Source organism: Polypterus senegalus, chromosome 1, assembly GCF_016835505.1.
Source record: "Polypterus senegalus isolate Bchr_013 chromosome 1, ASM1683550v1, whole genome shotgun sequence".
Taxonomy (NCBI): domain Eukaryota; kingdom Metazoa; phylum Chordata; class Cladistia; order Polypteriformes; family Polypteridae; genus Polypterus; species Polypterus senegalus.
In genome coordinates this window covers 166,039,192-166,064,992 of record NC_053154.1, presented here as the reverse complement: position 1 = coordinate 166,064,992, position 25,801 = coordinate 166,039,192, and the positions used below count along the sequence as shown (strand labels likewise).

At 44.3% G+C, this 25,801-nt stretch overlaps 14 non-coding genes across 14 annotated transcripts; all 14 read left to right on the top strand.

The window, feature by feature from the left end:
- The first annotated feature begins 2,067 nt into the window (after nt 1-2,067).
- Nucleotides 2,068-2,150, top strand: trnal-uaa. Its single transcript has one exon. It is a non-coding gene; the product is annotated as a tRNA-Leu (tRNA).
- Nucleotides 2,151-2,540: 390 nt separating this feature from the next.
- Nucleotides 2,541-2,612, top strand: trnat-cgu. Its single transcript has one exon. It is a non-coding gene; the product is annotated as a tRNA-Thr (tRNA).
- Nucleotides 2,613-4,801: 2,189 nt separating this feature from the next.
- trnal-uaa lies at nt 4,802-4,884 on the top strand. The gene has a single exon. It is a non-coding gene; the product is annotated as a tRNA-Leu (tRNA).
- Nucleotides 4,885-5,274: 390 nt separating this feature from the next.
- Nucleotides 5,275-5,346, top strand: trnat-cgu. Its single transcript has one exon. It is a non-coding gene; the product is annotated as a tRNA-Thr (tRNA).
- A 2,193-nt stretch (nt 5,347-7,539) lies between these two features.
- trnal-uaa lies at nt 7,540-7,622 on the top strand. Its single transcript has one exon. It is a non-coding gene; the product is annotated as a tRNA-Leu (tRNA).
- Nucleotides 7,623-8,010: 388 nt separating this feature from the next.
- On the top strand, nt 8,011-8,082 carry trnat-cgu. Its single transcript has one exon. It is a non-coding gene; the product is annotated as a tRNA-Thr (tRNA).
- Nucleotides 8,083-10,275: 2,193 nt separating this feature from the next.
- Nucleotides 10,276-10,358, top strand: trnal-uaa. The gene has a single exon. It is a non-coding gene; the product is annotated as a tRNA-Leu (tRNA).
- Nucleotides 10,359-10,748: 390 nt separating this feature from the next.
- Nucleotides 10,749-10,820, top strand: trnat-cgu. The gene has a single exon. It is a non-coding gene; the product is annotated as a tRNA-Thr (tRNA).
- A 2,192-nt stretch (nt 10,821-13,012) lies between these two features.
- Nucleotides 13,013-13,095, top strand: trnal-uaa. The gene has a single exon. It is a non-coding gene; the product is annotated as a tRNA-Leu (tRNA).
- A 390-nt stretch (nt 13,096-13,485) lies between these two features.
- Nucleotides 13,486-13,557, top strand: trnat-cgu. The gene has a single exon. It is a non-coding gene; the product is annotated as a tRNA-Thr (tRNA).
- A 2,189-nt stretch (nt 13,558-15,746) lies between these two features.
- trnal-uaa lies at nt 15,747-15,827 on the top strand. Its single transcript has one exon. It is a non-coding gene; the product is annotated as a tRNA-Leu (tRNA).
- A 390-nt stretch (nt 15,828-16,217) lies between these two features.
- On the top strand, nt 16,218-16,289 carry trnat-cgu. The gene has a single exon. It is a non-coding gene; the product is annotated as a tRNA-Thr (tRNA).
- Nucleotides 16,290-18,480: 2,191 nt separating this feature from the next.
- On the top strand, nt 18,481-18,563 carry trnal-uaa. Its single transcript has one exon. It is a non-coding gene; the product is annotated as a tRNA-Leu (tRNA).
- A 390-nt stretch (nt 18,564-18,953) lies between these two features.
- trnat-cgu lies at nt 18,954-19,025 on the top strand. The gene has a single exon. It is a non-coding gene; the product is annotated as a tRNA-Thr (tRNA).
- The last annotated feature ends 6,776 nt before the right edge of the window (nt 19,026-25,801 follow it).

The window sequence follows — 25,801 nt, the reverse complement described above, 5'->3', positions numbered from 1 at the left end:
CACATATACTGTAGCAGTGCCCCTATGAGGGCATTTTGTTCACAATGATCATCAATACGTTTATTAAACACATTCTCAAATGAACATGTTTTTTGAGGTCAGGAAACCCTTTGCTTCTAACAAGGAATGACCGAATAAGTATTTGGAGGGAAGGGGCTTGACAGAGTGTTAAAGTGAAATTCCCACAATCGTCAAGATCTCAGGCCAGCTTTCACGTTGTCCGGAAAAGAGATAAATAGCAAAATGAAAGTTGTAAATTACATAGATTTCGGTTATTTTCTTTTCATTTCACTGGCTAAAATGCTTGCATTTTGAGACACGTGAAAGTGCATCGATAAGTTAAAGAAAGTGTAGTCGGCAGAAATGAAAACGGACTAAGAAATCGTGCTTCGGGCGGCTCAACAGAAGTCAAAAGCCGCTCGTGTCATTACTCCCTTTGGCCCCTTTCTAAATCTCGTCTCAATCTGACGTTTGTAAAAGTAGACACCTGTCCTGTGTAGAAACGCGCAAAAAAAAAAGAAAAGGATCCAACGGAGGCACCTCCAATGCTGAGGGCAAAAGGCGACAGTGTTTCAAGGGCAACGTTGCCTTGGCCTTAGAGTTGTTCTTTGAATGAAGCTGGCAGAAACTTGACAAGTGCACAAGCGGCAACAGTCCCGCCTCCTCAAAAACCCAAACAGTCACTCAGAGTGACGAAAGGTCTGTTCTAGCCCTTAACCTTTTCCTTTTTGCCATTCTATCAGAACGGTTCGCAGCACAGTCTGTCAGAGAAAGCCAGCCTTCCGAAAAGATCGAAGGTTCACGTTGGCGCAGACTTCCCGAGGCAGGGCGAACCCGCAAGACGTCACGACTTTACGCCTTGCTCCTTACTTTACCAATCAGGCAACCTTCATCAAAGTCTACTTTGCGGTGTAAAATCCTGCTTAAGAACGGCAACGTGCTTAGAATAACGTTACAGAGAGCAGTTAGTCACAGAGAGCATCGAAATCTCAACATTTTATTCTTCCGGAAACCCGAATTCCTCTAGCAAAATCAGTCCCTGTCCAGCTGTTAAATAATGAGTATTGGCTTAGGTCGTGTCCATAAAAGAGCATTCGAATTGTTATCAGGCTTAACCTCTTCTGCGGGTTTTCCACCCACTCCTTTGAAATCTGTGGACACTCCTCTCACACTGTAAGCGCAGGATTTGGATGTTTTATACGGGATCCAGCAGGGGTCAGCAAACGTCGTCTTTCATGATCGGAATGAATTGACAAGGGAGAGTGGCTCCCTCCAAATTGCGACAACAGACATCCTCATTAAATTAGTCCTCAAGCCATTGTTTTGTATAAAGGAATGTGTGATTTCCTAGGTATAAGAAGTTCTTCCATCAAACCCTATTTGAAGACATCTCCACATTTTTACGGATATGAACAAGACTCGGAAAATAATTACACTGGCATGATCGTCGGAAGGTAGCCGTTAATTACATCTGCTCCTCTTTGTCATTGCCAGGGTCCAAAGTCAGGCTTGGCAGAGTGATTTCCACACTGATACGGGATTCGCTTTTTTTCTCTGAGTACAGTCAGACAAACTGAGTTTATGCCAAACGAGGTTAAGGAGGAGTCGAACCTCCCAAATGAATGTTGGACCTTTTCAGAGCTGACGTCGTCACAGGATAACCTCACCTGGCTGAGGTTCACTAGCTGGCAGGAAGGTCACTTAATTTGCCAAAAACTAAGAGTGTGCCATGATTAGTCGGCCGACTCCTCAACTGCAATCGTTTCAAATCCAAACAAATCATCCCAGTGAATCTGTCACACTTTTCAGTGCGACGGGAGCTATACTCGGGATGGTTAGGTGTCACTTCAGGAAGCAGAATCGGTTTAGGATTTCACGATGTAAACATCCAAACATGGGAACAAAGTGAAGGAAGCAAGATGTTCCCCCTGAAGAGGGAGTCGCTCCTTCTGAAATCCTGCGCAAGAACAGAAGAGGAGACTCCACCAATTTTAAAGGAGCGAGAGAATTAGCACAGGTTTCATGGTGAGGCGGAGACAAAGATTGATTGGACTCCAGCTTTGTGCCACCAGAATGGCCGAGTGGTTAAGGCGTTGGACTTAAGATCCAATGGGCGAATGCCCGCGTGGGTTCGATCCCCACTTCTGGTAGCCTCTTGTTCAAGAGCACCCCTTCTGTACACTCTTGACTTTGTGAAACGTTCTCACCTTCAGAAGGTTAAGTGTGGCATTTTCGCAACAAGGATCTTCCGCTCAACTTAAAATACATTAAAGGGATAAATGTATTTCAGCTTAGAGTTCTTGCTGCCATTCCACTGGGCACTATGCTTTCAAAAGCTCGTATAGTGGTAGCACCACCAGCCAGCCAAACCACACAGGAACTTCTGCAATCTTTATTAACTTGGCAATGCAAATGTAGAGAAGGAAAGAATCAAAATGTAGCCAACTCTCAACCCTCAATTAGCATGCTCGTTCCTATCAGAAAAGTGGGTGGACCCAAGCTGTCGTGAGGTGGTTCGGCCTTCTACCTCAGGGTGATTTGGCCTTGTAGCTCAGAGGCAGAGCATTGGTCTCGTAAACCAGGGGTCGTGAGTTCAAACCTCACCAAGGCCTTGTCCCTCTCCACATTCAAACCTGTTGGCACAAGATGGTGTTTTAAGCGGTTCAACCCACACATTCATTTGAGAGGTGGAACGGAAAATCTTTCCTGGTTTCGCCAAATCCCTCAGACAGGATAGAATTTCTAGATGTACGGAATTATGAGGGCATTTTGTTCACAATGATCATCAATACGTTTATTAAACACATTCTCAAATGAACATGTTTTTTGAGGTCAGGAAACCCTTTGCTTCTAACAAGGAATGACCGAATAAGTATTTGGAGGGAAGGGGCTTGACAGAGTGTTAAAGTGAAATTCCCACAATCGTCAAGATCTCAGGCCAGCTTTCACGTTGTCCGGAAAAGAGATAAATAGCAAAATGAAAGTTGTAAATTACATAGATTTCGGTTATTTTCTTTTCATTTCACTGGCTAAAATGCTTGCATTTTGAGACACGTGAAAGTGCATCGATAAGTTAAAGAAAGTGTAGTCGGCAGAAATGAAAACGGACTAAGAAATCGTGCTTCGGGCGGCTCAACAGAAGTCAAAAGCCGCCGTGTCATTACTCCCTTTGGCCCCTTTCTAAATCTCGTCTCAATCTGACGTTTGTAAAAGTAGACACCTGTCCTGTGTAGAAACGCGCAAAAAAAAAGAAAAGGATCCAACGGAGGCACCTCCAATGCTGAGGGCAAAAGGCGACAGTGTTTCAAGGGCAACGTTGCCTTGGCCTTAGAGTTGTTCTTTGAATGAAGCTGGCAGAAACTTGACAAGTGCACAAGCGGCAACAGTCCCGCCTCCTCAAAAACCCAAACAGTCACTCAGAGTGACGAAAGGTCTGTTCTAGCCCTTAACCTTTTCCTTTTTGCCATTCTATCAGAACGGTTCGCAGCACAGTCTGTCAGAGAAAGCCAGCCTTCCGAAAAGATCGAAGGTTCACGCCCTGCCGCAGACTTCCCCGAGGCAGGGCGAACCCGCAAGACGTCACGACTTTACGCCTTGCTCCTTACTTTACCAATCAGCCAACCTTCATCAAAGTCTACTTTGCGGTGTAAAATCCTGCTTAAGAACGGCAACGTGCTTAGAATAACGTTACAGAGAGCAGTTAGTCACAGAGAGCATCGAAATCTCAACATTTTATTCTTCCGGAAACCCGAATTCCTCTAGCAAAATCAGTCCCTGTCCAGCTGTTAAATAATGAGTATTGGCTTAGGTCGTGTCCATAAAAGAGCATTCGAATTGTTATCAGGCTTAACCTCTTCTGCGGGTTTTCCACCCACTCCTTTGAAATCTGTGGACACTCCTCTCACACTGTAAGCGCAGGATTTGGATGTTTTATACGGGAATCCAGCAGGGGTCAGCAAACGTCGTCTTTCATGATCGGAATGAATTGACAAGGGAGAGTGGCTCCCTCCAAATTGCGACAACAGACATCCTCATTAAATTAGTCCTCAAGCCATTGTTTTGTATAAAGGAATGTGTGATTTCCTAGGTATAAGAAGTTCTTCCATCAAACCCTATTTGAAGACATCTCCACATTTTTACGGATATGAACAAGACTCGGAAAATAATTACACTGGCATGATCGTCGGAAGGTAGCCGTTAATTACATCTGCTCCTCTTTGTCATTGCCAGGGTCCAAAGTCAGGCTTGGCAGAGTGATTTCCACACTGATACGGATTCGTTTTTTCTCTGAGTACAGTCAGACAAACTGAGTTTATGCCAAACGAGGTTAAGGAGGAGTCGAACCTCCCAAATGAATGTTGGACCTTTTCAGAGCTGACGTCGTCACAGGATAACCTCACCTGGCTGAGGTTCACTAGCTGGCAGGAAGGTCACTTAATTTGCCAAAAACTAAGAGTGTGCCATGATTAGTCGGCCGACTCCTCAACTGCAATCGTTTCAAATCCAAACAAATCATCCCAGTGAATCTGTCACACTTTTCAGTGCGACGGGAGCTATACTCGGGATGGTTAGGTGTCACTTCAGGAAGCAGAATCGGTTTAGGATTTCACGATGTAAACATCCAAACATGGGAACAAAGTGAAGGAAGCAAGATGTTCCCCCTGAAGAGGGAGTCGCTCCTTCTGAAATCCTGCGCAAGAACAGAAGAGGAGACTCCACCAATTTTAAAGGAGCGAGAAGAATTAGCACAGGTTTCATGGTGAGGCGGAGACAAAGATTGATTGGACTCCAGCTTTGTGCCACCAGAATGGCCGAGTGGTTAAGGCGTTGGACTTAAGATCCAATGGGCGAATGCCCGCGTGGGTTCGATCCCCACTTCTGGTAGCCTCTTGTTCAAGAGCACCCCTTCTGTACACTCTTGACTTTGTGAAACGTTCTCACCTTCAGAAGGTTAAGTGTGGCATTTTCGCAACAAGGATCTTCCGCTCAACTTAAAATACATTAAAGGGATAAATGTATTTCAGCTTAGAGTTCTTGCTGCCATTCCACTGGGCACTATGCTTTCAAAAGCTCGTATAGTGGTAGCACCACCAGCCAGCCAAACCACACAGGAACTTCTGCAATCTTTATTAACTTGGCAATGCAAATGTAGAGAAGGAAAGAATCAAAATGTAGCCAACTCTCAACCCTCAATTAGCATGCTCGTTCCTATCAGAAAAGTGGGTGGACCCAAGCTGTCGTGAGGTGGTTCGGCCTTCTACCTCAGGGTGATTTGGCCTTGTAGCTCAGAGGCAGAGCATTGGTCTCGTAAACCAGGGGTCGTGAGTTCAAACCTCACCAAGGCCTTGTCCCTCTCCACATTCAAACCTGTTGGCACAAGATGGTGTTTTAAGCGGTTCAACCCACACATTCATTTGAGAGGTGGAACGGAAAATCTTTCCTGGTTTCGCCAAATCCCTCAGACAGGATAGAATTTCTAGATGTACGGAATTATGAGGGCATTTTGTTCACAATGATCATCAATACGTTTATTAAACACATTCTCAAATGAACATGTTTTTTGAGGTCAGGAAACCCTTTGCTTCTAACAAGGAATGACCGAATAAGTATTTGGAGGGAAGGGGCTTGACAGAGTGTTAAAGTGAAATTCCCACAATCGTCAAGATCTCAGGCCAGCTTTCACGTTGTCCGGAAAAGAGATAAATAGCAAAATGAAAGTTGTAAATTACATAGATTTCGGTTATTTTCTTTTCATTTCACTGGCTAAAATGCTTGCATTTTGAGACACGTGAAAGTGCATCGATAAGTTAAAGAAAGTGTAGTCGGCAGAAATGAAAACGGACTAAGAAATCGTGCTTCGGGCGGCTCAACAGAAGTCAAAAGCCGCTCGTGTCATTACTCCCTTTGGCCCCTTTCTAAATCTCGTCTCAATCTGACGTTTGTAAAAGTAGACACCTGTCCTGTGTAGAAACGCGGCAAAAAAAAAGAAAAGGATCCAACGGAGGCACCTCCAATGCTGAGGGCAAAAGGCGACAGTGTTTCAAGGGCAACGTTGCCTTGGCCTTAGAGTTGTTCTTTGAATGAAGCTGGCAGAAACTTGACAAGTGCACAAGCGGCAACAGTCCCGCCTCCTCAAAAACCCAAACAGTCACTCAGAGTGACGAAAGGTCTGTTCTAGCCCTTAACCTTTTCCTTTTTGCCATTCTATCAGAACGGTTCGCAGCACAGTCTGTCAGAGAAAGCCAGCCTTCCGAAAAGATCGAAGGTTCACGTTGGCGCAGACTTCCCCGAGGCAGGGCGAACCCGCAAGACGTCACGACTTTACGCCTTGCTCCTTACTTTACCAATCAGCCAACCTTCATCAAAGTCTACTTTGCGGTGTAAAATCCTGCTTAAGAACGGCAACGTGCTTAGAATAACGTTACAGAGAGCAGTTAGTCACAGAGAGCATCGAAATCTCAACATTTTATTCTTCCGGAAACCCGAATTCCTCTAGCAAAATCAGTCCCTGTCCAGCTGTTAAATAATGAGTATTGGCTTAGGTCGTGTCCATAAAAGAGCATTCGAATTGTTATCAGGCTTAACCTCTTCTGCGGGTTTTCCACCCACTCCTTTGAAATCTGTGGACACTCCTCTCACACTGTAAGCGCAGGATTTGGATGTTTTATACGGGAATCCAGCAGGGGTCAGCAAACGTCGTCTTTCATGATCGGAATGAATTGACAAGGGAGAGTGGCTCCCTCCAAATTGCGACAACAGACATCCTCATTAAATTAGTCCTCAAGCCATTGTTTTGTATAAAGGAATGTGTGATTTCCTAGGTATAAGAAGTTCTTCCATCAAACCCTATTTGAAGACATCTCCACATTTTTACGGATATGAACAAGACTCGGAAAATAATTACACTGGCATGATCGCCGGAAGGTAGCCGTTAATTACATCTGCTCCTCTTTGTCATTGCCAGGGTCCAAAGTCAGGCTTGGCAGAGTGATTTCCACACTGATACGGGATTCGCTTTTTTTCTCTGAGTACAGTCAGACAAACTGAGTTTATGCCAAACGAGGTTAAGGAGGAGTCGAACCTCCCAAATGAATGTTGGACCTTTTCAGAGCTGACGTCGTCACAGGATAACCTCACCTGGCTGAGGTTCACTAGCTGGCAGGAAGGTCACTTAATTTGCCAAAAACTAAGAGTGTGCCATGATTAGTCGGCCGACTCCTCAACTGCAATCGTTTCAAATCCAAACAAATCATCCCAGTGAATCTGTCACACTTTTCAGTGCGACGGGAGCTATACTCGGGATGGTTAGGTGTCACTTCAGGAAGCAGAATCGGTTTAGGATTTCACGATGTAAACATCCGAAACATGGGAACAAAGTGAAGGAAGCAAGATGTTCCCCCTGAAGAGGGAGTCGCTCCTTCTGAAATCCTGCGCAAGAACAGAAGAGGAGACTCCACCAATTTTAAAGGAGCGAGAAGAATTAGCACAGGTTTCATGGTGAGGCGGAGACAAAGATTGATTGGACTCCAGCTTTGTGCCACCAGAATGGCCGAGTGGTTAAGGCGTTGGACTTAAGATCCAATGGGCGAATGCCCGCGTGGGTTCGATCCCCACTTCTGGTAGCCTCTTGTTCAAGAGCACCCCTTCTGTACACTCTTGACTTTGTGAAACGTTCTCACCTTCAGAAGGTTAAGTGTGGCATTTTCAACAAGGATCTTCCGCTCAACTTAAAATACATTAAAGGGATAAATGTATTTCAGCTTAGAGTTCTTGCTGCCATTCCACTGGGCACTATGCTTTCAAAAGCTCGTATAGTGGTAGCACCACCAGCCAGCCAAACCACACAGGAACTTCTGCAATCTTTATTAACTTGGCAATGCAAATGTAGAGAAGGAAAGAATCAAAATGTAGCCAACTCTCAACCCTCAATTAGCATGCTCGTTCCTATCAGAAAAGTGGGTGGACCCAAGCTGTCGTGAGGTGGTTCGGCCTTCTACCTCAGGGTGATTTGGCCTTGTAGCTCAGAGGCAGAGCATTGGTCTCGTAAACCAGGGGTCGTGAGTTCAAACCTCACCAAGGCCTTGTCCCTCTCCACATTCAAACCTGTTGGCACAAGATGGTGTTTTAAGCGGTTCAACCCACACATTCATTTGAGAGGTGGAACGGAAAATCTTTCCTGGTTTCGCCAAATCCCTCAGACAGGATAGAATTTCTAGATGTACGGAATTATGAGGGCATTTTGTTCACAATGATCATCAATACGTTTATTAAACACATTCTCAAATGAACATGTTTTTTGAGGTCAGGAAACCCTTTGCTTCTAACAAGGAATGACCGAATAAGTATTTGGAGGGAAGGGGCTTGACAGAGTGTTAAAGTGAAATTCCCACAATCGTCAAGATCTCAGGCCAGCTTTCACGTTGTCCGGAAAAGAGATAAATAGCAAAATGAAAGTTGTAAATTACATAGATTTCGGTTATTTTCTTTTCATTTCACTGGCTAAAATGCTTGCATTTTGAGACACGTGAAAGTGCATCGATAAGTTAAAGAAAGTGTAGTCGGCAGAAATGAAAACGGACTAAGAAATCGTGCTTCGGGCGGCTCAACAGAAGTCAAAAGCCGCTCGTGTCATTACTCCCTTTGGCCCCTTTCTAAATCTCGTCTCAATCTGACGTTTGTAAAAGTAGACACCTGTCCTGTGTAGAAACGCGGCAAAAAAAAAAAGAAAAGGATCCAACGGAGGCACCTCCAATGCTGAGGGCAAAAGGCGACAGTGTTTCAAGGGCAACGTTGCCTTGGCCTTAGAGTTGTTCTTTGAATGAAGCTGGCAGAAACTTGACAAGTGCACAAGCGGCAACAGTCCCGCCTCCTCAAAAACCCAAACAGTCACTCAGAGTGACGAAAGGTCTGTTCTAGCCCTTAACCTTTTCCTTTTTGCCATTCTATCAGAACGGTTCGCAGCACAGTCTGTCAGAGAAAGCCAGCCTTCCGAAAAGATCGAAGGTTCACGTTGGCGCAGACTTCCCCGAGGCAGGGCGAACCCGCAAGACGTCACGACTTTACGCCTTGCTCCTTACTTTACCAATCAGCCAACCTTCATCAAAGTCTACTTTGCGGTGTAAAATCCTGCTTAAGAACGGCAACGTGCTTAGAATAACGTTACAGAGAGCAGTTAGTCACAGAGAGCATCGAAATCTCAACATTTTATTCTTCCGGAAACCCGAATTCCTCTAGCAAAATCAGTCCCTGTCCAGCTGTTAAATAATGAGTATTGGCTTAGGTCGTGTCCATAAAAGAGCATTCGAATTGTTATCAGGCTTAACCTCTTCTGCGGGTTTTCCACCCACTCCTTTGAAATCTGTGGACACTCCTCTCACACTGTAAGCGCAGGATTTGGATGTTTTATACGGGAATCCAGCAGGGGTCAGCAAACGTCGTCTTTCATGATCGGAATGAATTGACAAGGGAGAGTGGCTCCCTCCAAATTGCGACAACAGACATCCTCATTAAATTAGTCCTCAAGCCATTGTTTTGTATAAAGGAATGTGTGATTTCCTAGGTATAAGAAGTTCTTCCATCAAACCCTATTTGAAGACATCTCCACATTTTTACGGATATGAACAAGACTCGGAAAATAATTACACTGGCATGATCGTCGGAAGGTAGCCGTTAATTACATCTGCTCCTCTTTGTCATTGCCAGGGTCCAAAGTCAGGCTTGGCAGAGTGATTTCCACACTGATACGGATTCGCTTTTTTTCTCTGAGTACAGTCAGACAAACTGAGTTTATGCCAAACGAGGTTAAGGAGGAGTCGAACCTCCCAAATGAATGTTGGACCTTTTCAGAGCTGACGTCGTCACAGGATAACCTCACCTGGCTGAGGTTCACTAGCTGGCAGGAAGGTCACTTAATTTGCCAAAAACTAAGAGTGTGCCATGATTAGTCGGCCGACTCCTCAACTGCAATCGTTTCAAATCCAAACAAATCATCCAGTGAATCTGTCACACTTTTCAGTGCGACGGGAGCTATACTCGGGATGGTTAGGTGTCACTTCAGGAAGCAGAATCGGTTTAGGATTTCACGATGTAAACATCCGAAACATGGGAACAAAGTGAAGGAAGCAAGATGTTCCCCCTGAAGAGGGAGTCGCTCCTTCTGAAATCCTGCGCAAGAACAGAAGAGGAGACTCCACCAATTTTAAAGGAGCGAGAAGAATTAGCACAGGTTTCATGGTGAGGCGGAGACAAAGATTGATTGGACTCCAGCTTTGTGCCACCAGAATGGCCGAGTGGTTAAGGCGTTGGACTTAAGATCCAATGGGCGAATGCCCGCGTGGGTTCGATCCCCACTTCTGGTAGCCTCTTGTTCAAGAGCACCCCTTCTGTACACTCTTGACTTTGTGAAACGTTCTCACCTTCAGAAGGTTAAGTGTGGCATTTTCGCAACAAGGATCTTCCGCTCAACTTAAAATACATTAAAGGGATAAATGTATTTCAGCTTAGAGTTCTTGCTGCCATTCCACTGGGCACTATGCTTTCAAAAGCTCGTATAGTGGTAGCACCACCAGCCAGCCAAACCACACAGGAACTTCTGCAATCTTTATTAACTTGGCAATGCAAATGTAGAGAAGGAAAGAATCAAAATGTAGCCAACTCTCAACCCTCAATTAGCATGCTCGTTCCTATCAGAAAAGTGGGTGGACCCAAGCTGTCGTGAGGTGGTTCGGCCTTCTACCTCAGGGTGATTTGGCCTTGTAGCTCAGAGGCAGAGCATTGGTCTCGTAAACCAGGGGTCGTGAGTTCAAACCTCACCAAGGCCTTGTCCCTCTCCACATTCAAACCTGTTGGCACAAGATGGTGTTTTAAGCGGTTCAACCCACACATTCATTTGAGAGGTGGAACGGAAAATCTTTCCTGGTTTCGCCAAATCCCTCAGACAGGATAGAATTTCTAGATGTACGGAATTATGAGGGCATTTTGTTCACAATGATCATCAATACGTTTATTAAACACATTCTCAAATGAACATGTTTTTTGAGGTCAGGAAACCCTTTGCTTCTAACAAGGAATGACCGAATAAGTATTTGGAGGGAAGGGGCTTGACAGAGTGTTAAAGTGAAATTCCCACAATCGTCAAGATCTCAGGCCAGCTTTCACGTTGTCCGGAAAAGAGATAAATAGCAAAATGAAAGTTGTAAATTACATAGATTTCGGTTATTTTCTTTTCATTTCACTGGCTAAAATCTTGCATTTTGAGACACGTGAAAGTGCATCGATAAGTTAAAGAAAGTGTAGTCGGCAGAAATGAAAACGGACTAAGAAATCGTGCTTCGGGCGGCTCAACAGAAGTCAAAAGCCGCTCGTGTCATTACTCCCTTTGGCCCCTTTCTAAATCTCGTCTCAATCTGACGTTTGTAAAAGTAGACACCTGTCCTGTGTAGAAACGCGGCAAAAAAAAAGAAAAGGATCCAACGGAGGCACCTCCAATGCTGAGGGCAAAAGGCGACAGTGTTTCAAGGGCAACGTTGCCTTGGCCTTAGAGTTGTTCTTTGAATGAAGCTGGCAGAAACTTGACAAGTGCACAAGCGGCAACAGTCCCGCCTCCTCAAAAACCCAAACAGTCACTCAGAGTGACGAAAGGTCTGTTCTAGCCCTTAACCTTTTCCTTTTTGCCATTCTATCAGAACGGTTCGCAGCACAGTCTGTCAGAGAAAGCCAGCCTTCCGAAAAGATCGAAGGTTCACGTTGGCCGCAGACTTCCCCGAGGCAGGGCGAACCCGCAAGACGTCACGACTTTACGCCTTGCTCCTTACTTTACCAATCAGCCAACCTTCATCAAAGTCTACTTTGCGGTGTAAAATCCTGCTTAAGAACGGCAACGTGCTTAGAATAACGTTACAGAGAGCAGTTAGTCACAGAGAGCATCGAAATCTCAACATTTTATTCTTCCGGAAACCCGAATTCCTCTAGCAAAATCAGTCCCTGTCCAGCTGTTAAATAATGAGTATTGGCTTAGGTCGTGTCCATAAAAGAGCATTCGAATTGTTATCAGGCTTAACCTCTTCTGCGGGTTTTCCACCCACTCCTTTGAAATCTGTGGACACTCCTCTCACACTGTAAGCGCAGGATTTGGATGTTTTATACGGGAATCCAGCAGGGGTCAGCAAACGTCGTCTTTCATGATCGGAATGAATTGACAAGGGAGAGTGGCTCCCTCCAAATTGCGACAACAGACATCCTCATTAAATTAGTCCTCAAGCCATTGTTTTGTATAAAGGAATGTGTGATTTCCTAGGTATAAGAAGTTCTTCCATCAAACCCTATTTGAAGACATCTCCACATTTTTACGGATATGAACAAGACTCGGAAAATAATTACACTGGCATGATCGTGGAAGGTTAGCCGTTAATTACATCTGCTCCTCTTTGTCATTGCCAGGGTCCAAAGTCAGGCTTGGCAGAGTGATTTCCACACTGATACGGATTCGCTTTTTTTCTCTGAGTACAGTCAGACAAACTGAGTTTATGCCAAACGAGGTTAAGGAGGAGTCGAACCTCCCAAATGAATGTTGGACCTTTTCAGAGCTGACGTCGTCACAGGATAACCTCACCTGGCTGAGGTTCACTAGCTGGCAGGAAGGTCACTTAATTTGCCAAAAACTAAGAGTGTGCCATGATTAGTCGGCCGACTCCTCAACTGCAATCGTTTCAAATCCAAACAAATCATCCCAGTGAATCTGTCACACTTTTCAGTGCGACGGGAGCTATACTCGGGATGGTTAGGTGTCACTTCAGGAAGCAGAATCGGTTTAGGATTTCACGATGTAAACATCCGAAACATGGGAACAAAGTGAAGGAAGCAAGATGTTCCCCCTGAAGAGGGAGTCGCTCCTTCTGAAATCCTGCGCAAGAACAGAAGAGGAGACTCCACCAATTTTAAAGGAGCGAGAAGAATTAGCACAGGTTTCATGGTGAGGCGGAGACAAAGATTGATTGGACTCCAGCTTTGTGCCACCAGAATGGCCGAGTGGTTAAGGCGTTGGACTTAAGATCCAATGGGCGAATGCCCGCGTGGGTTCGATCCCCACTTCTGGTAGCCTCTTGTTCAAGAGCACCCCTTCTGTACACTCTTGACTTTGTGAAACGTTCTCACCTTCAGAAGGTTAAGTGTGGCATTTTCGCAACAAGGATCTTCCGCTCAACTTAAAATACATTAAAGGGATAAATGTATTTCAGCTTAGAGTTCTTGCTGCCATTCCACTGGGCACTATGCTTTCAAAAGCTCGTATAGTGGTAGCACCACCAGCCAGCCAAACCACACAGGAACTTCTGCAATCTTTATTAACTTGGCAATGCAAATGTAGAGAAGGAAAGAATCAAAATGTAGCCAACTCTCAACCCTCAATTAGCATGCTCGTTCCTATCAGAAAAGTGGGTGGACCCAAGCTGTCGTGAGGTGGTTCGGCCTTCTACCTCAGGGTGATTTGGCCTTGTAGCTCAGAGGCAGAGCATTGGTCTCGTAAACCAGGGGTCGTGAGTTCAAACCTCACCAAGGCCTTGTCCCTCTCCACATTCAAACCTGTTGGCACAAGATGGTGTTTTAAGCGGTTCAACCCACACATTCATTTGAGAGGTGGAACGGAAAATCTTTCCTGGTTTCGCCAAATCCCTCAGACAGGATAGAATTTCTAGATGTACGGAATTATGAGGGCATTTTGTTCACAATGATCATCAATACGTTTATTAAACACATTCTCAAATGAACATGTTTTTTGAGGTCAGGAAACCCTTTGCTTCTAACAAGGAATGACCGAATAAGTATTTGGAGGGAAGGGGCTTGACAGAGTGTTAAAGTGAAATTCCCACAATCGTCAAGATCTCAGGCCAGCTTTCACGTTGTCCGGAAAAGAGATAAATAGCAAAATGAAAGTTGTAAATTACATAGATTTCGGTTATTTTCTTTTCATTTCACTGGCTAAAATGCTTGCATTTTGAGACACGTGAAAGTGCATCGATAAGTTAAAGAAAGTGTAGTCGGCAGAAATGAAAACGGACTAAGAAATCGTGCTTCGGGCGGCTCAACAGAAGTCAAAAGCCGCTCGTGTCATTACTCCCTTTGGCCCCTTTCTAAATCTCGTCTCAATCTGACGTTTGTAAAAGTAGACACCTGTCCTGTGTAGAAACGCGGCAAAAAAAAAGAAAAGGATCCAACGGAGGCACCTCCAATGCTGAGGGCAAAAGGCGACAGTGTTTCAAGGGCAACGTTGCCTTGGCCTTAGAGTTGTTCTTTGAATGAAGCTGGCAGAAACTTGACAAGTGCACAAGCGGCAACAGTCCCGCCTCCTCAAAAACCCAAACAGTCACTCAGAGTGACGAAAGGTCTGTTCTAGCCCTTAACCTTTTCCTTTTTGCCATTCTATCAGAACGGTTCGCAGCACAGTCTGTCAGAGAAAGCCAGCCTTCCGAAAAGATCGAAGGTTCACGTTGGCAGCAGACTTCCCCGAGGCAGGGCGAACCCGCAAGACGTCACGACTTTACGCCTTGCTCCTTACTTTACCAATCAGCCAACCTTCATCAAAGTCTACTTTGCGGTGTAAAATCCTGCTTAAGAACGGCAACGTGCTTAGAATAACGTTACAGAGAGCAGTTAGTCACAGAGAGCATCGAAATCTCAACATTTTATTCTTCCGGAAACCCGAATTCCTCTAGCAAAATCAGTCCCTGTCCAGCTGTTAAATAATGAGTATTGGCTTAGGTCGTGTCCATAAAAGAGCATTCGAATTGTTATCAGGCTTAACCTCTTCTGCGGGTTTTCCACCCACTCCTTTGAAATCTGTGGACACTCCTCTCACACTGTAAGCGCAGGATTTGGATGTTTTATACGGGAATCCAGCAGGGGTCAGCAAACGTCGTCTTTCATGATCGGAATGAATTGACAAGGGAGAGTGGCTCCCTCCAAATTGCGACAACAGACATCCTCATTAAATTAGTCCTCAAGCCATTGTTTTGTATAAAGGAATGTGTGATTTCCTAGGTATAAGAAGTTCTTCCATCAAACCCTATTTGAAGACATCTCCACATTTTTACGGATATGAACAAGACTCGGAAAATAATTACACTGGCATGATCGGCGGAAGTTAGCCGTTAATTACATCTGCTCCTCTTTGTCATTGCCAGGGTCCAAAGTCAGGCTTGGCAGAGTGATTTCCACACTGATACGGATTCGCTTTTTCTCTGAGTACAGTCAGACAAACTGAGTTTATGCCAAACGAGGTTAAGGAGGAGTCGAACCTCCCAAATGAATGTTGGACCTTTTCAGAGCTGACGTCGTCACAGGATAACCTCACCTGGCTGAGGTTCACTAGCTGGCAGGAAGGTCACTTAATTTGCCAAAAACTAAGAGTGTGCCATGATTAGTCGGCCGACTCCTCAACTGCAATCGTTTCAAATCCAAACAAATCATCCAGTGAATCTGTCACACTTTTCAGTGCGACGGGAGCTATACTCGGGATGGTTAGGTGTCACTTCAGGAAGCAGAATCGGTTTAGGATTTCACGATGTAAACATCCAAACATGGGAACAAAGTGAAGGAAGCAAGATGTTCCCCCTGAAGAGGGAGTCGCTCCTTCTGAAATCCTGCGCAAGAACAGAAGAGGAGACTCCACCAATTTTAAAGGAGCGAGAAGAATTAGCACAGGTTTCATGGTGAGGCGGAGACAAAGATTGATTGGACTCCAGCTTTGTGCCACCAGAATGGCCGAGTGGTTAAGGCGTTGGACTTAAGATCCAATGGGCGAATGCCCGTGGGTTCGATCCCCACTTCTGGTAGCCTCTTGTTCAAGAGCACCCCTTCTGTACACTCTTGACTTTGTGAAACGTTCTCACCTTCAGAAGGTTAAGTGTGGCATTTTCGCAACAAGGATCTTCCGCTCAACTTAAAATACATTAAAGGGATAAATGTATTTCAGCTTAGAGTTCTTGCTGCCATTCCACTGGGCACTATGCTTTCAAAAGCTCGTATAGTGGTAGCACCACCAGCCAGCCAAACCACACAGGAACTTCTGCAATCTTTATTAACTTGGCAATGCAAATGTAGAGAAGGAAAGAATCAAAATGTAGCCAACTCTCAACCCTCAATTAGCATGCTCGTTCCTATCAGAAAAGTGGGTGGACCCAAGCTGTCGTGAGGTGGTTCGGCCTTCTACCTCAGGGTGATTTGGCCTTGTAGCTCAGAGGCAGAGCATTGGTCTCGTAAACCAGGGGTCGTGAGTTCAAACCTCACCAAGGCCTTGTCCCTCTCCACATTCAAACCTGTTGGCACAAGATGGTGTTTTAAGCGGTTCAACCCACACATTCATTTGAGAGGTGGAACGGAAAATCTTTCCTGGTTTCGCCAAATCCCTCAGACAGGATAGAATTTCTAGATGTACGGAATTATGAGGGCATTTTGTTCACAATGATCATCAATACGTTTATTAAACACATTCTCAAATGAACATGTTTTTTGAGGTCAGGAAACCCTTTGCTTCTAACAAGGAATGACCGAATAAGTATTTGGAGGGAAGGGGCTTGACAGAGTGTTAAAGTGAAATTCCCACAATCGTCAAGATCTCAGGCCAGCTTTCACGTTGTCCGGAAAAGAGATAAATAGCAAAATGAAAGTTGTAAATTACATAGATTTCGGTTATTTTCTTTTCATTTCACTGGCTAAAATGCTTGCATTTTGAGACACGTGAAAGTGCATCGATAAGTTAAAGAAAGTGTAGTCGGCAGAAATGAAAACGGACTAAGAAATCGTGCTTCGGGCGGCTCAACAGAAGTCAAAAGCCGCTCGTGTCATTACTCCCTTTGGCCCCTTTCTAAATCTCGTCTCAATCTGACGTTTGTAAAAGTAGACACCTGTCCTGTGTAGAAACGCGGCAAAAAAAAAAAAGGATCCAACGGAGGCACCTCCAATGCTGAGGGCAAAAGGCGACAGTGTTTCAAGGGCAACGTTGCCTTGGCCTTAGAGTTGTTCTTTGAATGAAGCTGGCAGAAACTTGACAAGTGCACAAGCGGCAACAGTCCCGCCTCCTCAAAAACCCAAACAGTCACTCAGAGTGACGAAAGGTCTGTTCTAGCCCTTAACCTTTTCCTTTTTGCCATTCTATCAGAACGGTTCGCAGCACAGTCTGTCAGAGAAAGCCAGCCTTCCGAAAAGATCGAAGGTTCACGTTGGCCGCAGACTTCCCCGAGGCAGGGCGAACCCGCAAGACGTCACGACTTTACGCCTTGCTCCTTACTTTACCAATCAGCCAACCTTCATCAAAGTCTACTTTGCGGTGTAAAATCCTGCTTAAGAACGGCAACGTGCTTAGAATAACGTTACAGAGAGCAGTTAGTCACAGAGAGCATCGAAATCTCAACATTTTATTCTTCCGGAAACCCGAATTCCTCTAGCAAAATCAGTCCCTGTCCAGCTGTTAAATAATGAGTATTGGCTTAGGTCGTGTCCATAAAAGAGCATTCGAATTGTTATCAGGCTTAACCTCTTCTGCGGGTTTTCCACCCACTCCTTTGAAATCTGTGGACACTCCTCTCACACTGTAAGCGCAGGATTTGGATGTTTTATACGGGAATCCAGCAGGGGTCAGCAAACGTCGTCTTTCATGATCGGAATGAATTGACAAGGGAGAGTGGCTCCCTCCAAATTGCGACAACAGACATCCTCATTAAATTAGTCCTCAAGCCATTGTTTTGTATAAAGGAATGTGTGATTTCCTAGGTATAAGAAGTTCTTCCATCAAACCCTATTTGAAGACATCTCCACATTTTTACGGATATGAACAAGACTCGGAAAATAATTACACTGGCATGATCGTCGGAAGGTAGCCGTTAATTACATCTGCTCCTCTTTGTCATTGCCAGGGTCCAAAGTCAGGCTTGGCAGAGTGATTTCCACACTGATACGGGATTCGCTTTTTTTCTCTGAGTACAGTCAGACAAACTGAGTTTATGCCAAACGAGGTTAAGGAGGAGTCGAACCTCCCAAATGAATGTTGGACCTTTTCAGAGCTGACGTCGTCACAGGATAACCTCACCTGGCTGAGGTTCACTAGCTGGCAGGAAGGTCACTTAATTTGCCAAAAACTAAGAGTGTGCCATGATTAGTCGGCCGACTCCTCAACTGCAATCGTTTCAAATCCAAACAAATCATCCAGTGAATCTGTCACACTTTTCAGTGCGACGGGAGCTATACTCGGGATGGTTAGGTGTCACTTCAGGAAGCAGAATCGGTTTAGGATTTCACGATGTAAACATCCGAAACATGGGAACAAAGTGAAGGAAGCAAGATGTTCCCCCTGAAGAGGGAGTCGCTCCTTCTGAAATCCTGCGCAAGAACAGAAGAGGAGACTCCACCAATTTTAAAGGAGCGAGAAGAATTAGCACAGGTTTCATGGTGAGGCGGAGACAAAGATTGATTGGACTCCAGCTTTGTGCCACCAGAATGGCCGAGTGGTTAAGGCGTTGGACTTAAGATCCAATGGGCGAATGCCCGCGTGGGTTCGATCCCCACTTCTGGTAGCCTCTTGTTCAAGAGCACCCCTTCTGTACACTCTTGACTTTGTGAAACGTTCTCACCTTCAGAAGGTTAAGTGTGGCATTTTCGCAACAAGGATCTTCCGCTCAACTTAAAATACATTAAAGGGATAAATGTATTTCAGCTTAGAGTTCTTGCTGCCATTCCACTGGGCACTATGCTTTCAAAAGCTCGTATAGTGGTAGCACCACCAGCCAGCCAAACCACACAGGAACTTCTGCAATCTTTATTAACTTGGCAATGCAAATGTAGAGAAGGAAAGAATCAAAATGTAGCCAACTCTCAACCCTCAATTAGCATGCTCGTTCCTATCAGAAAAGTGGGTGGACCCAAGCTGTCGTGAGGTGGTTCGGCCTTCTACCTCAGGGTGATTTGGCCTTGTAGCTCAGAGGCAGAGCATTGGTCTCGTAAACCAGGGGTCGTGAGTTCAAACCTCACCAAGGCCTTGTCCCTCTCCACATTCAAACCTGTTGGCACAAGATGGTGTTTTAAGCGGTTCAACCCACACATTCATTTGAGAGGTGGAACGGAAAATCTTTCCTGGTTTCGCCAAATCCCTCAGACAGGATAGAATTTCTAGATGTACGGAATTATGAGGGCATTTTGTTCACAATGATCATCAATACGTTTATTAAACACATTCTCAAATGAACATGTTTTTTGAGGTCAGGAAACCCTTTGCTTCTAACAAGGAATGACCGAATAAGTATTTGGAGGGAAGGGGCTTGACAGAGTGTTAAAGTGAAATTCCCACAATCGTCAAGATCTCAGGCCAGCTTTCACGTTGTCCGGAAAAGAGATAAATAGCAAAATGAAAGTTGTAAATTACATAGATTTCGGTTATTTTCTTTTCATTTCACTGGCTAAAATGCTTGCATTTTGAGACACGTGAAAGTGCATCGATAAGTTAAAGAAAGTGTAGTCGGCAGAAATGAAAACGGACTAAGAAATCGTGCTTCGGGCGGCTCAACAGAAGTCAAACCGCTCGTGTCATTACTCCCTTTGGCCCCTTTCTAAATCTCGTCTCAATCTGACGTTTGTAAAAGTAGACACCTGTCCTGTGTAGAAACGCGGCAAAAAAAAAGAAAAGGATCCAACGGAGGCACCTCCAATGCTGAGGGCAAAAGGCGACAGTGTTTCAAGGGCAACGTTGCCTTGGCCTTAGAGTTGTTCTTTGAATGAAGCTGGCAGAAACTTGACAAGTGCACAAGCGGCAACAGTCCCGCCTCCTCAAAAACCCAAACAGTCACTCAGAGTGACGAAAGGTCTGTTCTAGCCCTTAACCTTTTCCTTTTTGCCATTCTATCAGAACGGTTCGCAGCACAGTCTGTCAGAGAAAGCCAGCCTTCCGAAAAGATCGAAGGTTCACGTTGGCCGCAGACTTCCCCGAGGCAGGGCGAACCCGCAAGACGTCACGACTTTACGCCTTGCTCCTTACTTTACCAATCAGCCAACCTTCATCAAAGTCTACTTTGCGGTGTAAAATCCTGCTTAAGAACGGCAACGTGCTTAGAATAACGTTACAGAGAGCAGTTAGTCACAGAGAGCATCGAAATCTCAACATTTTATTCTTCCGGAAACCCGAATTCCTCTAGCAAAATCAGTCCCTGTCCAGCTGTTAAATAATGAGTATTGGCTTAGGTCGTGTCCATAAAAGAGCATTCGAATTGTTATCAGGCTTAACCTCTTCTGCGGGTTTTCCACCCACTCCTTTGAAATCTGTGGACACTCCTCTCACACTGTAAGCGCAGGATTTGGATGTTTTATACGGGAATCCAGCAGGGGTCAGCAAACGTCGTCTTTCATGATCGGAATGAATTGACAAGGGAGAGTGGCTCCCTCCAAATTGCGACAACAGACATCCTCATTAAATTAGTCCTCAAGCCATTGTTTTGTATAAAGGAATGTGTGATTTCCTAGGTATAAGAAGTTCTTCCATCAAACCCTATTTGAAGACATCTCCACATTTTTACGGATATGAACAAGACTCGGAAAATAATTACACTGCCCGCATTTATTCAATTGTTTGTTGTCTTTGTGTGCGTCTGTTTGATGTAAGTCACACTTTGCAGTTTATTTTATTAGAAATAATTTTCTGCTTTAATGGTAAAGCTCGTAACGTTGTTTTAGGCTACTAACAAGTTTAGACAGCCCTTTATGTCAAAGTTTGTTCAGTATAACGTTCAAAACTGTATAAGTATATTCAGAAATGTTGCTTCTTTATTAATATATGAGATCTTCAAGAAAACAGACTTAGTAATAGCGCTAACATATTTCGTAAGTTTTAGTTAGTGCCTTTAGTCAATGAAAGCACGCATTGCGCTTTGTTAATTTCTGCTGCCATCTACTGACGTTTTTGGGAATTACCTGTTTTGCGTTCTATTAGCCTTTATTTGTTAGTTATTTTATGTTATTGTATTTGTTCTGTTTTAGAAACCACAAATAATTATTTGTCTGCAAATAAACATTAAGTTCTACAAAGCCATTGCAACTATTCTTTCCTTTGCAACGTTCAGCAGTTAATTGATTTCTTCCTACCTTAATTCTGGTCTGCCTCATCCTTATCGAGGATTAGGATTTGGTGCCACAGACACACACCAGTTTGACACACACACTGTTTAACAAGTGGTCCTTCGAGCCGGAAACTTGTGTGTACCAGCATCCATGGCAGCATCCAGAAAGACAGGAGAGGTGCCACTAACACATAATTCCCGTCCAAGCCGGACCCGCCACATCCCAGGACATCTGGAGGACTACATAGTCGGTTACAATCCCAGGAATGATTATGAAACAGCTGAATTTAGGGACATTAGAGAATACTCAATGGCAATACATGCAGGAACAATGGATGGATCTTCGTCTGCAGATGGAGGAGCTTCAGGACATGATGGATTCTGCATCAATCTCTTCTGCCAGAACATTATCTCAAAAAGACAATCCATTAATCAACAAGCAGGGACCTTTCCACCTATGAACTTCCCACAACCACAATCTCACATTCAGCGTAGCTCCAGAATGCCTTTGCTTGAACCCAGAAGTCCTCATATACAGCTCGCTACCTCTCACCACAAATCAGTTGAAGAGTTATCACAATGCCTCTCAAACATGCAGTCCCCTCGCAAACAAGTTTCTACATGTGGTCATCACCAGCCCCTCTGGGAACCATTTCTTCACCAGCCAAAATGTGAGTCTTACTGTATTCCCCCTTTAGCCCCAAGGCAATGGCAACAATTACAGCAACCTGTATACTCTATACCTCATCTAGAACAGTCTTATGTGCCTCTGTCCTCCACGCAGTATCCACAACAGGTATCTGAGCCTCCACAAGGACAAGGACAAGTTAAGGCATTTAATCAGCCTGTACTGGATCCTAATTTACAAAGATTAATGCAAATGGCTATCGTGTCATTATTTGGCATTCCCAAACCCAATCTCCCTACATTCAGCTCAGGTAAAGAAACTGACGTTATCTTATTGAAAAAAGAATTAGACAGCCTTCTGGGACCTCATCCTCATCTTGCAGAAGACTACAAATATCAGGTATTGCTTGATCACCTTAAGTTCCCCTCTGCACTGCAAGTTGCTAAGAGATATTTGCATGATTCTAAATCGTATACCAGTGCAATGAATGCCCTACAACAGAGATATAGTCAACCATGGCAATTAATTGAAGCAGAATTGGGTGCCATTTTGAATGCTCCTGCTGTAAGATCAGAGGATGCTAAAGGCATTGAGGACTTTGCACTGTCAGTTAGTACACTAGTGGGTTTTCTGAGCTCATTAGGCGGTGCTGCTAACATTGAGCTTCAGTGTGGATCCCATGTAGATAGGCTGCTTACAAAATTGCCACCAAATTATAGAGATGCCTTTGCAGAACATTGTGTAACACGGGGCATCATACAGAGTGGAAGTAGCCAAACTTATATACTCATTGACTTTGCTGACTGGCTGGAAAGGAAAGCACAGGTACTACAAGTGGCACGGAGAGCAACAGACATGTATCAGGCTTCATCCCAAGGAGCTGAACGCCATGAAACAAGACCTGCAAAAACACCACCTGTTAAGGTCTCTACAGTTTATCTTAGTAGTGAAAAGAATACCCCCCAGATACAACAGGAACCTGACAGCATTCCTCCAAAGCCAATCAAGAGAGAGCGGTTCAAACCATTTTGTCCTTATTGTAATAATCAAGAGCATTATTTAAATGCTTGCTCAGAGTTTACCAAATTGGGCACGGTTCATCGGATGGAGTGGATAAAGGACAAAGAACAATGCTGGAAATGTGGCAGAGGGCATAAACCAGACAAATGTACATTGACGAAACCATGTTCTACCTGTGGGGAACAACATCTTCAGGTTCACCATGATGTAGTACAAGTTAGTAATCAAAGTATTCTTACAATCAGTGCCTCCTCAAGTAAGTTGTACATCAATCAGAGCCATCGCTCCAGTAAGATTATGCTAAAGGTTATCCAGGTAATACTGTCTAATGGCAAGAAGATTTTGTACAATTAAAGGGTACAACAGTGGAATTTGCAATATCAGCGGCCAGTAATCCTAGAAAACAGTACAGTATCAACAGCGCATTTATTGCCGACCAGCTTAATTTAGCAGAGCAATCATATCGTTTAGAATCCCTTCAAAGAAAGTATAAACACCTTAGGGGAATTCCGCTTAAATCACGCTCACGCATACATAACCTGTGAGCGTGATGACTCAATAAACAGCGTGCTCCGACTTTTGTACAATGCCAGTGTAATTATTTTCTGAGTCTTGTTCATATCCATAAAAATGTGGAGAGGTCTTCAAATAGGGTTTGATGGAAGAACTTCTTATACTTAGGCAATCACACATTCCTTTATACAAAACAATGGCTTAAGTCATATACAAAAATTCATTTCAATTCAATTAATTGGGTCTGACCATCCACAGCTAATTACACCCATTAAGTCAGTGCGCCAGGGACCCCCAGGGGGACCAGTTGCTGTACGTACTCAATTGGGCTGGACATTACAAGACCCAGCTGAACTCCTTCAGCAGGCTTATGGTGAGGTTTCATGTTTGCACAGTTCAATTCAGCAGCCTATTCATAATCTCCATCATCATATAGAGAGGCTGTGGCAACTAGACACCTTTCCATTCCGTCAAGAGAAAGATGTGACCAGGTCTAAACAAGACAAAGAAGCTACGGAAATTCTTGAAACATAACCACCCGTGTAAAAGTTAATGGAGTATAGAGGTATGCCACACCTCTGCTATGGAAGAAAACCATTCCCTTCCTTCATGCATCACCATCAACAATAATGAGCCTTTTGAGAAGTACTGAACGACGGCTAACAACAGTTCCTGAGAGAGCTAGTGAATATAATAACGAAGTTAAACTTTTGGACGCGGGATATGTTGTGAAGATTACCAGCACAGAGGCAATTGAATCTACCAATTCTAGGTATATACCTCACCATCTGGTTCACCACAATAACAAAGCCAGGCTGGCTGACTTAATTGTTCATTTGTCTACCAGGATAAATCACTCAACAATAGTCTGCTCCCAGGTCCATCTCTGAGCTCATCACTTCTTGGAGTTCTTCTGAGGTTCCGAGAATATCTGGTAGCTGTCAGTGGAGACATTTGTGCCATGTTTCATCAGATTAGACTTCTTTCAGAAGATCAGCCAGTATTACGGTCCCTCTGGAGAGAGCTGGATGTAAATCACTCTCCAGACACATATGAGTGGCATGTCTTACCTTTCAGCACAACCCGTAGCACATGCTGACTCCACCACAGTATTGAACTGGATTAACTCTGAGTCCTGCCACTACAAAGTGTTTGTGGGAACACATATTGCAGAGATTCAGGAACTCACCACTTCTGCAGAATGGTGATATGTTGAATCCACAGAGAATCCTGCTGATGACATTACTAGAGGGAAGACCTTGTTGTTATTAACTCAAATGAGCAGGTGGAATCAGGGTCCTTCTTTTCTTCTTCTGTCATCAGATAATTGGCCAGAGATCCCTAAGCCCATTGATGCTAAATCGGAGGAAATTAAGAAGTCCTTGTTCTGTGGTTTGACCTCTGTAGCTGATACAACATTATCTGATCTTTCTCTGTTTACAAAATGGGAAGATCTGATTCAAGCCACTCATTTAGCTGTAAATGGGGTGGCTGCAGTGTCCCTATCTGCAAGTGAACGAATTAAAGTTGAAGTTGCTGTTTTACAGAGAGCCCAACGGGACAGTTTTCCAGAAGAAGTAAAATTGCTAAGTGAAGGTGATACATTGCAAAAAACTAGCCGTTTATACAATCTATCTCTTCAGTATGATAAGACATTGAATTTAATCCGTGTTGGAGGTCGCCTTCGCAAGGCTGCATCAGAATTAGGGGAGGATGAAATACATCCTATTGTGTTGTCACCTGATCATACTATAACTAAAATTCTGATTCGTGATTATGATGAACGTTTACATCACCCTGGGCCAGAGCGAGTATTTGCTAAAATTTGGAGAACTTACTGGATACCTCAGGGAAGACAGGCTATCAGAGGTCACCAACGACATTGTGTTGAATGTCGCAGGTGGCGTGGTCAGCCTGTCATTCCTAAGATGGCCGATCTTCCAAATGCACGTCTACGAATACAAAAACTGCCTTTCTGGTCTACGGGAGTGGACTGCTTTGGCCCATTTACAATTAAAATAGGAAGAAGGTTAGAAAAGCACTGGGGCATCATTTTTAAGTGTCTCAATACACAATGTGTTCATTTAGACCTCATTCCTAGTATGAACACAGATTCATTGCTTCTAGCTCTCATAAAATTCATTGCTCGTCGTGGTAAGCCTTATGAGATTGTAGCTGATAGAGGAATATAACTTCCAAGGTGGGGGCCGAGAACTTAAAGAAGCTTTTGCCACTATGGAGACTGCACTTCAAGAACAACTTGCAAGGCAAAGTATAGAAATTCATTTCAATCAACCTCATGCTCCACATTTTGGAGGAGTATGGGAACGAGAGATTAGATCTGTGAAGAGCTCCCTACATATAGTACTGAAGGACCACACTGTGTCAGAGGAAGTTCTCCACACAGTGCTGGTGGAAGTGGAGGGCATTGTCAATGCCAAACCTCTTGGATACGTTTCTTCTGATGTAGCTGATCCAGAGCCAGTTATTTCAAATCTCTTGCTAATGGGGAGGCGGGATGCTTCCTTACCACAAGCAGTCTATGGAG